The following is a 14,886-nucleotide window of genomic DNA, read 5'->3' as shown; positions in this document are numbered from 1 at the left end:
AAATTAAACTTTAATATACACTCCTGCATAATTAAATGCTTCTATCATAAAAAAAAAGCTATTCTTAAGAAGAGAGTTAATGATCCTAAAGCTTAAAATATTTCAACTCACTCCAATAATTCTTATAGGAAAAAAATGTAATTACTTTGAAAGAAATTTGAGCTTCAAAAGAATTATTTTCTGATTAATATTTCCATACATATTCAAAAAAATTAAGAGGAAACATAATTTGCTCCTGAAAGATTAAAAAGAGTGATTGCTATATATCTTGAAAAATTTTGGATCACTCTACATTCTTGATATTATAGAATTTCAGTTTTATTCACGCTTCACATTAAAATCTGAAATTCATAAAAGAAAAGAGAGTGAAGAAAAATACATCTTTTGAGGGGGAGCTTTAAATACTCAATTTTTTTATTGAAAATTATCTTCAAACTCTAAACTCTCAAATGGAATGATTAATTAAGGGGAGAAAGAAAATTTCAGAGGAAGAGATCATATAGAACTTAATCGTGTAAATTCACAACTAAAGATGAGAGAAAGTACTAAATGTAAAGTTGTATTAAACTTTGTGCTTCATTGAATATCTTTTGAAAGTTGTATTTCCATCTATATTCAACGGTAAATCATTTGTTTCTGAAAATTAATTGAAAATGACTCCATTTGTCTTAGTATCGAAAATTTATCTTGGAATCTACTTATGAGTTCTTATTGGGTTGCACTTTGGTATTTCAATCCTGAACCAATTTATTTTAATTGATTTTGATGCTATATCTTTAAAGGAGTAAAAAGAAAGTCTTTAAAAGAGCTCTAAAAGAACTTTCAAACTTTGGATTTTATATATGCTCTAAGATGTATCATAAATTGCATGAAATTCATGTTTTGATATTTGTGCCCAATTATTTTTTTAAGTTATTAAGAATTAATGATTTAACACGATCTTATGTTTTTCGAGTATATAAGTTTTGATCTTTATCTGTTTTTATACTATCCTCTGAAAATTAATTAGATTGCTCTCATATTGCTATATACTTAATATAATAAAAAAAATTACGAAAAAACTTTCATATACTATTAAAGATCTTTTTTTAAAAAAAAAAGAGGTTGGATTTTCATTCGTGCTTTCATTGAATATCATTCTCGATACTCCTTGAAATAACTTAAAAAAATTCTATTTACACTTAATTTAAAACTATCTTTGGAATCTATATTTAGATTTTTCTGGCTCACATCTTAAATGTCTCATTTTTAAAGCCAAACTTTTCATCCTTGATTTTGATGCGATCCAATCATAATTTTAAAACTATATTAATTGGCTCTGACCTATGCTCATTATCTTGCCTTAACAGTATTGTCTTGAGTCACATAATTCATATTCTTGCAATAATTTGGCATGCAATGAATGAAATATTATCTTGTGCTTAATATTTCATTATTTTGCAATCTTTTTTATGTTGTCAAAAAGGAAAAAATATCTGAGTATATGCTCATAATGAAGCACGTTCATTATGATTAGTGTCTTCTAGATTTTGTATTTGTTTTGACCAGTATCTACTCTTTATTATTGTCTGCATTTCTTCTCTAGAATATTATACTTTTGGCAAAGATGATGAAATACATTTTTTCTTTACTCATGATCTTTGTGTCATTACAATACTATCCATTGCTATTCATTCTTTTTGATGATGACAAAAAGGGGGAGAAAGTATAAGAGCGAAACTAGAAGCAAATTCTATAAGAAAGATAATTCTATAAACAAAGACTGTATAAGGAAAAAAATATAAAAGGTATATATTGTATACTTACGGGGGAGACATGTATTATACACTTAAGGGGAGACATTTGACAAAGAGAAAATCTGAATCTGGCACATAATCATAGAGATTTTCCTTGCCTCGATACATAGCTTGAAACTCTTGCTTTAAGGGGGAGCAAAGCTAAAATTCATTGGGCATTCTACTTGGATAAGATAGGGGGAGCTTTTGGTTCATTGATACATTCTCTAAATTGGACTATTTGAAACTTTTACACCAAAAGCATTTCCTATACATTAAACCTTACTTCTCACATGAATATCAATTTGCTTATACTCAATGTTTTGTAATCATCAAAAAGGAGAGATTGAGGATCCTAGTGTTATTGATGCTTACCAAAGCCATTGAGGCCATATGGAAGTGCTAATGCTATTAACTCAATTAATCCAGTACATAAGTGAGTAAGGAAGAAATATTCGATACATCATTGATAAATGACACACCCTCGATACATTCACGATACATTAAGAATAAATGGTCAAAACCACTCTCAAGAATTGATAACGAGATATAATTTGTAATAGAGAATGGTAGAAAGCTCAAGAATCCATTTTGGCAAAGTTTCACGTTAAAAATACCTAAAAGGGCAATTCGGTAATTTCCACTGTTAAGGGTATGAAACTCTATTGTGCCATACATCGTAATTTGCTTGGAATATCATATTGTTGTTTCAATGTGCATAATTAACCTTCAAAGTGCAGAAAAACATGGTTAGAGTCGACCCCAATTAGTTTGGAGTCGACCCCGATACATTGGCACACCTTGGAACGAAGTGGCACGCCTTTGGAACACTTGGCACAGAGTAGGAGTCGACCCTAGAAGAGATGGGGTCGACCCTGCACGTTTTAGAAATATTCTGGCACATTCTAGCACTTATGGCACGGATGAACAGTACTTGGATCGACCCAAGTGAAAGTTGAGTCGACCCCATCTTCAAGCCTCAAGAAAACAAGTCTCTGGAATCCCTGAGAGGGTCGACCCCAATGGAACTTGAGTCGACCCAACCTTGAGTCGACCCCAAAAAGAGTTGAGTCGACCCTAGTGAAAAACGGCTGAAATATAAGGTTCTGTGTTTCCTGAGAGGGCCGACCCCAATGTAGGATGAGTCGACCCCAGTGAAAGTTGGGTCGACCCCAAGTCTGATGAACAGTGGTTTGAGTCGACCCCAGGAAAGTTTGGGTCGACCCAAGCACGGGCAGAAGCATAACGGCTAGTTGTGCAGAAGTGCTTTTTGGACTCCCAACGGCTATAAACGGCTAGTTTCTTCAATCCAACGGTCCGGAAGGACTATTTGGAGGTTGGAGAAGTATTTAAGAGGGAGTATTCATCAGAGGAAGCAAGCTTTGGAAAATCATCAAGTCCATTCAAGAGAAAACCTTGCTTCATTCAATTGCTTCATTCAAGAGCCAAAAGAAAGTGGTTGAGCAGATTCCAAGAGACATTAAGAGCTCCACCAATCCTTGAACAGTGAAGCAATCTTGACAAAGAAGAGAAGAGCCTTATTAAAGCGATAACTATATTCTAAACTCTTCTTGTAGCTTATAATTGTTTTATTTGCTCATTTAGGAGCTTTAGATCCTTGTTCTTTATTCTTGTCGTAAGGTTTGTTGGTGAGCCCGTAAAACCAACATTATAGTTTGTTGGTGAGCCCGTAAAACCAACGGATAGGTTTGTTGGTGAGCCCGTAAAACCAACGGTATAGGTTTGTTGGTGCGCCCGTAAAACCAATGGTGTAGGTTGTTGGTGATCCCGAAAAACCAAATTGTAAAGGTTTTGGATTGTGATCCCGGAAAACAATCCAACTGTAATCCGAGGGATTATAGTGAATTCCCAAGAAAAGGCTTGGGGAGTGGACGTAGGTGCTTGAGGTGTACCGAACCACTATACATTGTCTTGTTTGTGTTGTGCTTGTTCTTGTATTTATTCTTGCTTTATATTTGATTCTTGCTCTAGGATAAGTTCACACAAGTAACTTAAGAAAGCTTCCACCGCACTTAACTAAAAAACATTTAAAACACCAAAAATTCAGAAAAACCCAATTCACCCCCTCTTGGGTTGTCACCTTGGGCAACACGAACTAAACTTGGAGGACCAAAAGGATAATTAACTCAAATAAAACAATAAATGTCAAATAAACTAATATGAAACTAACAAAATGGAAATTTATAATAGAAGGCATCCAAAACCATTATATTGGTTGTCATTTTAATTTGGTGCTATTCCGTAGTCCAAGGTATAATAAAAAATTAATGTACAATTACTTCTATTGTAAGTAAAACAAACTTAAGATATCAAAATGGGGAACTACCATTCCTTTCTTTTCCCGTCAGTCCTACATTTTGTGTGCATAAAATGAAACAGGAATGGTCCCTTATTTTCCAGTCTCCAATTCCCATTCCAACTCTTTGATTCAGGTAACCCTTTTGACATATGAATGTTAATTATAACAAGAGAACATGCCAATGTCTCCATCGTTTGAATTATAACCAGAACCCAAAACCCGATCCAAACCATTTGACGCTTGAGTCATAGTTGAACACTAATTAGCGTCAAACCATGTTTCTAACTTAAAATAACCTAGCCCCCTTCAAACACCTTGTTGTCTTGTAAAATTACGGATTACAGAGGCCACCCACCGTTCTCTAATGATGCCTGCTCCATTCCAATATTGCCTCCATTGCCTCTAATGCCTCGCCGCCGCTGCCCTCTCATCAACCTTGCTTCAATTTTTCTTACAATGGAGCCTGTTAATGCCTCTTGTCGTGCCTCATCTTCACAAAGTTCTTCTCCTTTCCATGGCATTGGTATGCTCTAGGTTACCACAATAAAATGATGGCTACAACAAGATCTCTAGGTGTTGGCCTCCTCATCGGGGCTACCAGGAGACACGAGTATAGAAGAGATGGAGATTAAACATATCCAGGCATCAACCACCGTGGTGATGGTTGAAGGAAAAATATAAGATCTGGTGAGAAATGGAAATGGTGCCCATAAGATGAAAGAGATCGAAGAGTTATTTTTCCTTTTATTTTACCTCTTCATTTGTTAACATATGCAAAATCATTCCATGTTGACTTAAGCGGTTCACACATTGAAAACATCCTAGCATAGTAGTTCGCATAGGTTTTCCATATCTTTGGATTTTACATCCACCTAATAGTTCGACATGAATGGGGTGGCGAGTCAATTCTAACATCAAGATCCTCAAAAAAAACAATACAATGTTTCAGTTTCACAAACAGGTCGGGACAACCTTATGATCCAACCTAGTCCACACTTAGGCATGATGAACCCAATCATGGGTCTGCCGTACCGGTCCGGCCTGGGACCGGTACCGGATCAGCGTGGAATCCCGTACGGTAGTTTATTGTTGAAGAACCGGCACGAAACCAGTTCGGACCGGTACGCCGACCGGTTCGGACCGGTACACCACCGGTACGGGACCGGTACGCCACCGGTACGCCGACCGGGTACCGGTACGGCGGACCTTGAACCCAATATTTTGATCAAAATTTGAAAAATGGGCTTTTTCCATTATCAGTTTGGCTATGGTTGCTTCCTTTTCTCTAATCCTAGCCATGTTATAAAATAGGTCAAAAATTGGATGAACTAGCCTGACCGGCATGGTCCATCCTACTCAAGCTAAAGAACCATGACTTCAAAACACCTAACGTTTCTATCATGTATCATGTTGCCAGTGTGGGACTTTAAAATACCTAACCTTTCTATCACATCCCGTTGCCATGTCTTGGTTTGGACTTTGGAGTTTAGAATTTGAGGCTATATTATTTATGGTTGATGGCTCAGTTATGCTTGAACTGCATCCTTGTTAACAACACTAGTGGAAGCATTTCACACCAACATCCTTTCTTAGTTCTATCCACTGGTTATCCATCACTATTAATTTTCCTTCTAAATAGAATGAATAGTGTGCTCTTCTTTATCTTGCATCGAAGCTGAACCTGAATACCATATGTTGGGTTTGGGTCATGCATGACTTGCCCCAATATGAATGACCAGATGGGGTCACAAAAAAATTTCAAGAAACCTGACCAAAACCCAACCCTATTAGCCAAGGGTTTAGTATAGGTCTAAATTTGACGTGAAAGGAACCAAGTCAATTCTGGTTTACTCTGGAGGCATTGACTCCAACATTTAATAAGATAAATTTGTTGCAAAACCAAAAAAAAAAAGATAAAAACTAAAGAGGCAATGCAGAGTAACATAGAACAAGCTAGATAAGGCTATCAATATTATCATTACGATTATAAGAATTAAATTTTTAGTCAACGAGCAATTTTACAAATTCTTAGAAAAATAAATGAAAGATTTAAAGCACAAATGCAACAAGACGAAAAAGGGAAAACGCAATCACTTGAAATCTGAATATTTTACTGGGCAAGGAGATAAGCTGATAAACTTCCAGGTACAAAATAGCATACCGTCTAAACGCAAAAAAGAGAAAAAAATGATAACAATACAGCACTATGATCGTTGGATAAAAAAGAGCAAGGTTCATCTGTACTGATCGTACCGTACTGTATTGGTACCAAAATGGTACATAGTCTCGAACCAAACTGGTGCGAAACAACACTATAATAGGATGGTATGGGGTCTGGAAGCGAGACAGCGAACCTTAATCAAGAGAGCAAACATACAAAAAATTACAATATAAATTAATATGCACCTGAGTAACCTGAGTAGAAAATTTCCCTGCTTATTAACGGAAAGGAGCTCATTTTCACCCCATAACATTCACCAAAGTTTTTGTTGTAGAAGACCTGTCTTTCTTGTTTTCTGTGTAACCAACACCATACTGAAAAAGCAGAAACTAAGAGAAAATACAAAATTGCTAATGAAACATCCAAACATTTGACCTGCCAGCAACAAAAGATAAATGTGTTAAATCAGAAAGGACAACAGATGAGACAATCCTAAAATGAATCACAAATTACAGAATTTTTACTGGAAAAAAAAATCATAACATTTATTATATATGAAAAAAATGAGGTAGAGAGATGTAAACTTACAAATGGTTTTACAAACAAAATCCCAAGAATACCTATTGTTTCAGATGTCAACTGTGTAAAGTTAATTGTCCCAACCGTTTGTTAGTGTTACTGAATAAAATGTAGACTTGTCACTCCAAAACTATCAAATTTATATATTATTTAGATAAAGGCATTCAAGTAGACAGCATAACAATTCTACTGTTTCAGGCTCAAAATGGGAGGTGGATTTACCCTTGACTAGTTTCCTCGTTGGACTGCACCAATATATCATCCATGTAGCATCATTGTCGACAAAAGACCTAGTTATATCCTTGTTAGTTAGAGATCATTAAATGTTGAAATCAACTGTAAGATTCATTAAGAATCACGTCAAATTTGAGGAAAGATAGTCAGATGCTTGCACAATGTTGCAGGACTCACATTTAGGGGCAAATTCACTCTCTCTATATACACAATTACAATGGTAACAAGCCCCTATGCATTGTTTCTGACGACAATAGAAATAGAAATAACTATGGCATACATAATTGGGGTATAAAATTATCTGTGACTCTACTGCCCAAATTAACATCAGATCAATGAGCAAGGATTTGCTAACAAAATCTTTAGAATGCATGGCAGTATGGGTCTTCTTGAAAAACATAGGAGATGAGTAAAAGGTAAAGGATAAAATTAGTGGCAAAATGCAGCAATCAACCTAAATATGTTTTGTCCACTATGTAAAACTAGATTATCATAGTATGGGGGGGGGGGGTGATTGCAATAATGGAAGCTAACGACATAAGAGAGAAGAATGCTAAGGCAACACTCATTTGCAGAAGATGACAAACAAATCACCATCTCCACACAGCAGCATAGTTAGCGAACATACACTGCCTAAGCACTACAGTGGAGATGCCATGTCTAGCTTCTTGCTCTTCCAATAGATAAGAATCTCTAGGAGAAATGATATAGAAGCTCATGGTGGATGTCAATCAACAAGAATTACCTGAAGATTCAGCATCAGAGTAAGCATGAAGCACCAGAGCCGATCTGGTAAACAAAGCAGAAGATTAACTAAGTTGTCGGTCATCATGTAACTTTCAGATCAAAACAAATATTGACCTTAACACATCAGGATAAATTGAATCTTATTGTAAATTGGTATGATCCTCAAATCCAGTTGCCGAACCAGGCCGAACTGAGCAAACAAATATTGACCTAACACATCAAGATAAATTGAATCTTATAGTAAACTATATGAACCTCAAATCCAAGGGTTGGTTGAACCGGGGCCGAACCGGTAGGGGACCAAGTTGATTCACCTATTTTTTTCGAAGCTGGCTCCAAACCTAGCCGGAAACCGGTCCCAAACCGATAGGAACACCCCGGACCGGTCCCGAATTGATAGGAACTAGTCGGAACAAGCTGGAACCAATCGTGAACCGCAAAAAACTCAGTCCGAGCCGGCCAACTCCGTGCTGAACCGGTGCGAACCAGAAACTGTTTCCGAACCTGCCTTCCTCCCCTCTTTCTTTCGTTTTAAACGAACCCTATTCGCGAAGTTTCTCAAGCCTTTCCAAACTATTCAAGGACCCCCTTCCCCATAGTGAAAAACACGCTGATTCAACACCATTTGAAAAGAGATCCAACCCTAAATAAGATATGCTTCTTCTCCCCTATCTCATTTTTTTTATTTTCTTGGACGTCAAAAAATACTTGAATTTGCAAAATACGGAGAGATCATGCCAAAATTTTTGGTTTTGGCCTTATTTTATGATATATTGTAGATCTATAGATGATCTATAAAATCACATAAAATTTTTAATTTTTAAATTACACATAATTTTAAAAATTAAAAATATATTTTTTTTTATTTTAAAATAAATAGTAAATAATAAAATAAAATTCAAAAAAAATATAAAATCAGAAGCATATTTTGGGGCATGCAAACTATTCTCTAGCTAAATTTGTTGTGCATTTATTTAAGTTTTGATGTGATCATTTAGATAGGAGTCTAAGCCTAAATTTTAAGAAAAATTAAGAAATAAGTAGCCTTTGATGCATACCCATGGGCCTAGAACAATATATGTAGCATCCATAATAGGGTTCTATATGGATCTGAGATCAAATTAATTTTTTAAAAAATTTAGATTCAAAAGTTATTTTTTTAATTAAAATATTAAAAAATATATAAAAAATATAAATAGTACATAATATATATTTCAAAAGTATTTTTTGAAGTAAAAAACAATTTTTCTGAATTTATGGTATTTAAACATATTTTTTAATTTAAAAATTATTATAAATAAATATAAAAAATTAGCACTATGTATTAGATAAATTAAATGCATTTCTAAGGTTAAAAAATATATCTTAATCGTAACAAAAATTTGTATTTTAAATAATTAATAACTGATATACCTAATAAACCTGCAGGAATGGAATCATAAAGAAAAAACTACAATGCTGCTTGGTTAGAGGGATGGGCTGAGTACCTCCTGACTATGCTAATGATCCAGATATGTACGAGAGACATCTCCACTCGACGAAAAATTTAAATATCAGGTATTGTATATTGGTAATTTAATATATATAATTGATTATTATATTTTATATTTTCTACCTTAGGTAATTGATTTGGAAAATGTCATGCTTTTGTCGCATGCAACATCTCATTAATTTTTATATTTTTATAATTTTAAAACAACAAAATGCATCATTTAGTATTTTACCGGATTATAGAAACATCAAATTATACTTAAAAATCATTTAAAAAGTTGAAAAATAATCAAACTTATTAACTTAAAAAAAATAGATGTTGATTACCAATTAATCAAATTTAAAAAACTTAAAAAAAGAATTTGGGTACCACGTATTGGTATGGTGGCGAACTAGTACCGTAATGACCGGGACCGCCCAACGGGTACGGATCCCGATACTATTCGGCAGACCTTGCCCAATCATATCGTGAGTTAGGTTTCCAGCATCAAAATGGTATAACACTATTATATTTTCATGTCCTAAAATCATATGTTGTCTTGGCTCCTAAATCCAATTATTCACAATTTGAGTGAAACATTCGTATAATGTAATTAATTGATAGCAAAAGAATCTTTAGTATAAACTTCAAGCAATTGAAAAGACATTTGGTTCAATCAAAGAATGATAAAAAATAAGATCTAGAATTGTATAGACTGAAACTATACCAATAGTTCAATTATAACTTTAATAAGAACAAGGTTTGCCAAACCGGCCAAATCGGGTCGAGCCGCCCGGTAGGGGACCAGGGTCGGGTTCACCTTTTTTTTTTGGAATCGATCGCGAACCGGCCGGAAACCTATCGCGAAACCGCACGACTCGATCCAAACTAGCCAGTTCTATGCGGAACTGGTGCGAACCAAATGGTTGGCACCAAGTCGGATCGGTTCTGAACCAACCCCCCTCCCCTCTCTCTTCCTTCTGGTTTAAAGGTAGAAGGCCCGAGAAGCTACCTATTCGAATAACCCCTTCCCCACGGTGAAAGACACGTTGATTCAGCATGATTGAAGAAGAATCGACCGTAAATAAGGTATGCTTCCTCTTCCCTATCTCATTTTCTCTTGTTTTTAAAAATACCAAAATATATCTTAAAATTTGCAAAATAACAAGAGATCATACACGATCACATAATATATCTTAATTTTATATGTTGTAAATCTATGGATGATCTACACGAGTCACATAAAAATTTTTAATTGTAGGATTATATATAATTTTTAAAAATTAAATAATTTTTAGATTGAAAAATAAAAAAAATAAAATAAAATTCAAAAAAAATAGATGTATCAAATCCAAGTTGTAATATTGAATCCTGCTATCCGTAAGCCACTATGCAGTTTATAACCATACAAATATGGATATAAATATGGTGTATTTGAGACATCGTCTAGATGCTACCCTACGCAGCCTAGAGCATCTTACGAGTTAGATTTTGCTACCAACATATTTGGATGAGCTCCTCTACAGTCGTATTATCGGCCAGAGGACACCTCAGAGCTAAAACTTCAGCAGAGAGAACCGAAAGTGCTTATAACCTAGAGTACGTTCCTTATAGGATGAACATCAAAACTACAATGCAGCTTAGTTAGAGGATGGGCTAAGGTGCCTCTTAACTATGCTAACGATCCGAATATCTACGAGAGGCATCATCACTCGATGAGATTTTAGATATCGGTATGTTTATTGTATTATATTATATATATAATTAATTATATTATTTATATTTTTACCCTCACTAGTTGATTTTAGAATATTTCATATTGCTTCTTGTACATCCAATATTTTACTAACATTTTATATTTTGTATTACTTTTAAAACAACAAAAATGCATCATTAAGTTATATACCAGGATCATAGCAACATCATAAATATCAAATTATACTTAAAATCATTGTAAAAGTTGAAAAAATCAATTACCAATTATTCAAACTAGAAAACATTTAAAAAAATTGGTATGCCAGTTCCGGCCGCCGATCGATCGGTAGTCCAAGGATTGCCGAACCAGGCCGAACCGGATCAAACCGGGCCGTACGGCTTGGTTCAAGCCGAATCGAGCCAACCCGGTCCCATACCGAGTTTGTTCGCTATAGAAATAGTTCCAACCCCATAGGGGTCGGAACCTCAATAATTCCAGCCGAAACCGGTAATTTTTAGCCGGTTCCGTCCGGTTCGACTCAGACTCGGTGGCTACTATCCTACGTACCTCAGAGCATCTCACGGGTCGGATTTTGCTACCGGCATAGTCGGATGATCCCCTCTACAGCCGTATTATTCAACTAAGAACACCTCAAAGCTAGAACTTCAGCGAGAGATCCGAAAGTGCTTATAACTCGACACGCATTCCTTATGAGAGAAACATATAAGACTCCAATATCGCTTGGACAGATGGATGGTTGATGTGCTTTCTGATTATGCTGATGATTCGGATATCTACGAGAGGTATCGCCAACTCGACTCGATTTTTAAATATCATTATGTATGTCTGTTGGACTTTAAAAGTATGTAATTTGATTGTATCTTGGTTTGAAGATATTTTATGTTGTTCATTTTATGATTTATATCATTTTAAAGCAATAAGATGCATCATCTAGCTTAAACTGGAATCCTAGAAACATCAGAAAGCATCAAAAAAAATATCAAATTAGACTTAAATTCATAAAAGATCGAAAAGAGAGAACTCCAAAAAACAAAAATTAGGGTGCCGGTGCGTGAACCGGCACCAACTAGTTCGGTACCGGTTTGGTCCAAACCGATACCGATCTGTATCGGTCAAGCGTGAACCGACACTAACCAGTTCAATACCGGTTCGGTTCAGTCTGAACTGGTTACCAAACTGTATCGGGAGCTGACCGGTACAGCACTCGGTACCGGTTCGGCGATCCTTGACCGATACGGATCCCGGTTCGATCAAGAAACAAAGTTAGCTTTTGAAGTAGCACTAGATTTGGATCTTAGTTAACAAATGAATTGGGGATATAACTGGTATATTGGAGATGAATGTTTAAGTTATGACTTAAAGCATAAGTGATAAATCAAACCTGCAATAGAAATGAGACTAGGATTTGAACTCGGTCTATAATAAGATAAGAATTGAAATAAACAACCTACAGTTATTGAGATTGTTGAAATAGAAAATCAAGACAATGTATTTTTGGACATCCAAAGTAAGTGATTTGGAAGATTAACTTTTTCTTTAAGTTCATGAAGAAGTGGATCTAAGTCTTTGGTAAGGAATTTGTTGCACTAAGAGCTACAAAAAAAGATTGGGCCAAAAATATTACCTCATGTTCACGAAACAAGGTATGATCCTAGACAAGAAGGTCAACATTATGATAAGATCTAGTCATGGTTGAGGGTTGTGATTTGACATCTTACATAGGCACACACATCCAGCTTCACAATGAATTGGATATATGTCAGAAACTTGGATACTAATGAAGTTCCTTCGTTGCAGCTTTCAGCGATTGGTCAACAGTTGGACTCTTCCAACAATGAGTTTTCACTCTCCAATTTGACACTAGAAATTGGTCGAGGATGTAAGTGTTGAATCAACTTTGGAAAAATGTTAATTTTCTTATACCCTTAGGTCAACTGGGAAGTTTGGACAAGAAACAAATATGCTGAAAGACATTGATGTTTAAACAAATAATAGGTAAAGGTATAAATAAAAATAATTCTGTTAATATAGTATCTTTGACGGATCATTCTATAAGAGATCTAGGCACACCACTATTAGGCGTAAATATAGGAATTAGAAAAAATTCTATTTATTTAGGCTAATTTTATTTTATTTGAAAAGAAGAGAATTTTATTTTTATTGGGAACTCTATTTTTATTAAGACTAGAGTTTTCTGAGGACTTCAATATTTTATTTCTACATGGACTCTTATTAGGATTTTGGATTTATAAATACCCACTAATATGTAATTAAGAACCCAAGTTCTGTATTATTGAGATTTGAGAATATTGAGTTGGGCCCTACCTCTGATTCTTCTTCTCCTTCTTCCTCCCTTTCTTCCCTCCCGTTCTTCCCTTTCTTCCCTCTCCTCCTTCCATCCTACATCAATCTTAAGCATCCACATATCTTCTTTTTTCTTTCCTCTACTGAGTCAGACACTTGACTATACATCAAATATGATTCTCATGTCTGCACCATGTAATATTGACACTTAGGACAAAGGCTCCATGTGTGGCTGTTCTTAGGGATTCTAGGTCCATTCCCCATGTATTGCATGAGGATTGTAATATATCTAGAGCAAGATTCAGAAATCAAGATTAATTGAAGGATCAAGATCACAATGGAGGCAAAGATAAAGAGGTAGAAAAATATTGAGATCAATACAAAACTTGGATAAGAAGTGCAACCAAGGTGAGGGCCCCCTTTTTTTTGGGGGGGGCGGGGAGGGGGGCGCCAAAGGGAGGGATGGGAAATACAAATAGAAACCAATTTCCTTCCTTACTAATAAGATCTCGCTATATTTCAAAAGGTCTTCCCTTTTTACAAGAAAGATGATAATAAGATAATTAATCCATGCATTATTGTAATTCACGATATGCATGTATACACTACTTTGCAAGGTTTGCCGTTACCGTGCCGAACCGGACGATACGGGAATACCATACAGTACCGGTTCGGTGTCAATACATAGTACAGAGGCATACCGACACTCCGTACGCTGAACCATCCCCATACCGTAACATACCGACAACAATAATGTGGCATGGTAGGAGGCTCGGTACTGAGACGATATATCTTGCTACTTTGGCCTATTATCCTATGCACAAAATGATAGTTCTACATTATCCCAGTGACTTAAAGAAACAGATGTCATCATATACAAATCTTGGATAACAAGTGCAACCAAGGTGAGCCCCCCCCCCCCCCCCCCCCCTCCCCCCCCCCCCCTTTTTTTATTGGTTGGGGGCGGGGGCGCCAAGGTGGGGATGGGGTATACAAATGGGACCAATTACCTTCCCTAATAATAAGATCCCGCTATATTTCAAAAGGTCTTCCATTTTTACAAGAAGAAAGATGATAATAAGATTAATTAATCCATGCATTATTTCAATTCACGATATGGCATTATTTCAGTTCACGATATGCATGTATATACTACTTTTGCAAGATTCGCCCATAACGCACCGAACCGGACGATATGGAGCATCATACCATACAATACCAGTTCGGTACCAATACATAGTATGGAGCGTACCAACACTCCATATGTTGAACCATCTACGTATCTTAACATACTGATACAGCCAATAGTGTGGCACAGTAGGAGGCCCGGTACTGAGACGGTGTACCTTACTACTTTGCCTATTATCCTTTGCACAGAATGATAGTTCCACATTATCCCAAATGACCTAGGAAACAAATGTCATCAGATTTTATCACATCAAAAAGCAACAGAGGAAAGATAAGTTATACCTTCAAAGAACCAATTCTAATAGCACAGGCTTGTTTCTCATGAGGAGCAGGTGAAGCAGAATCAAAGCATACAGAAGATGAAGGACAATCACCACATGAACAGCCAAG

This window comes from Phoenix dactylifera, chromosome 5 (assembly GCF_009389715.1).
Source record: "Phoenix dactylifera cultivar Barhee BC4 chromosome 5, palm_55x_up_171113_PBpolish2nd_filt_p, whole genome shotgun sequence".
NCBI lineage: Eukaryota > Viridiplantae > Streptophyta > Magnoliopsida > Arecales > Arecaceae > Phoenix > Phoenix dactylifera.
The sequence above is the reverse complement of the archived record's forward strand: the minus strand, read 5'-3'. Positions refer to the sequence as shown.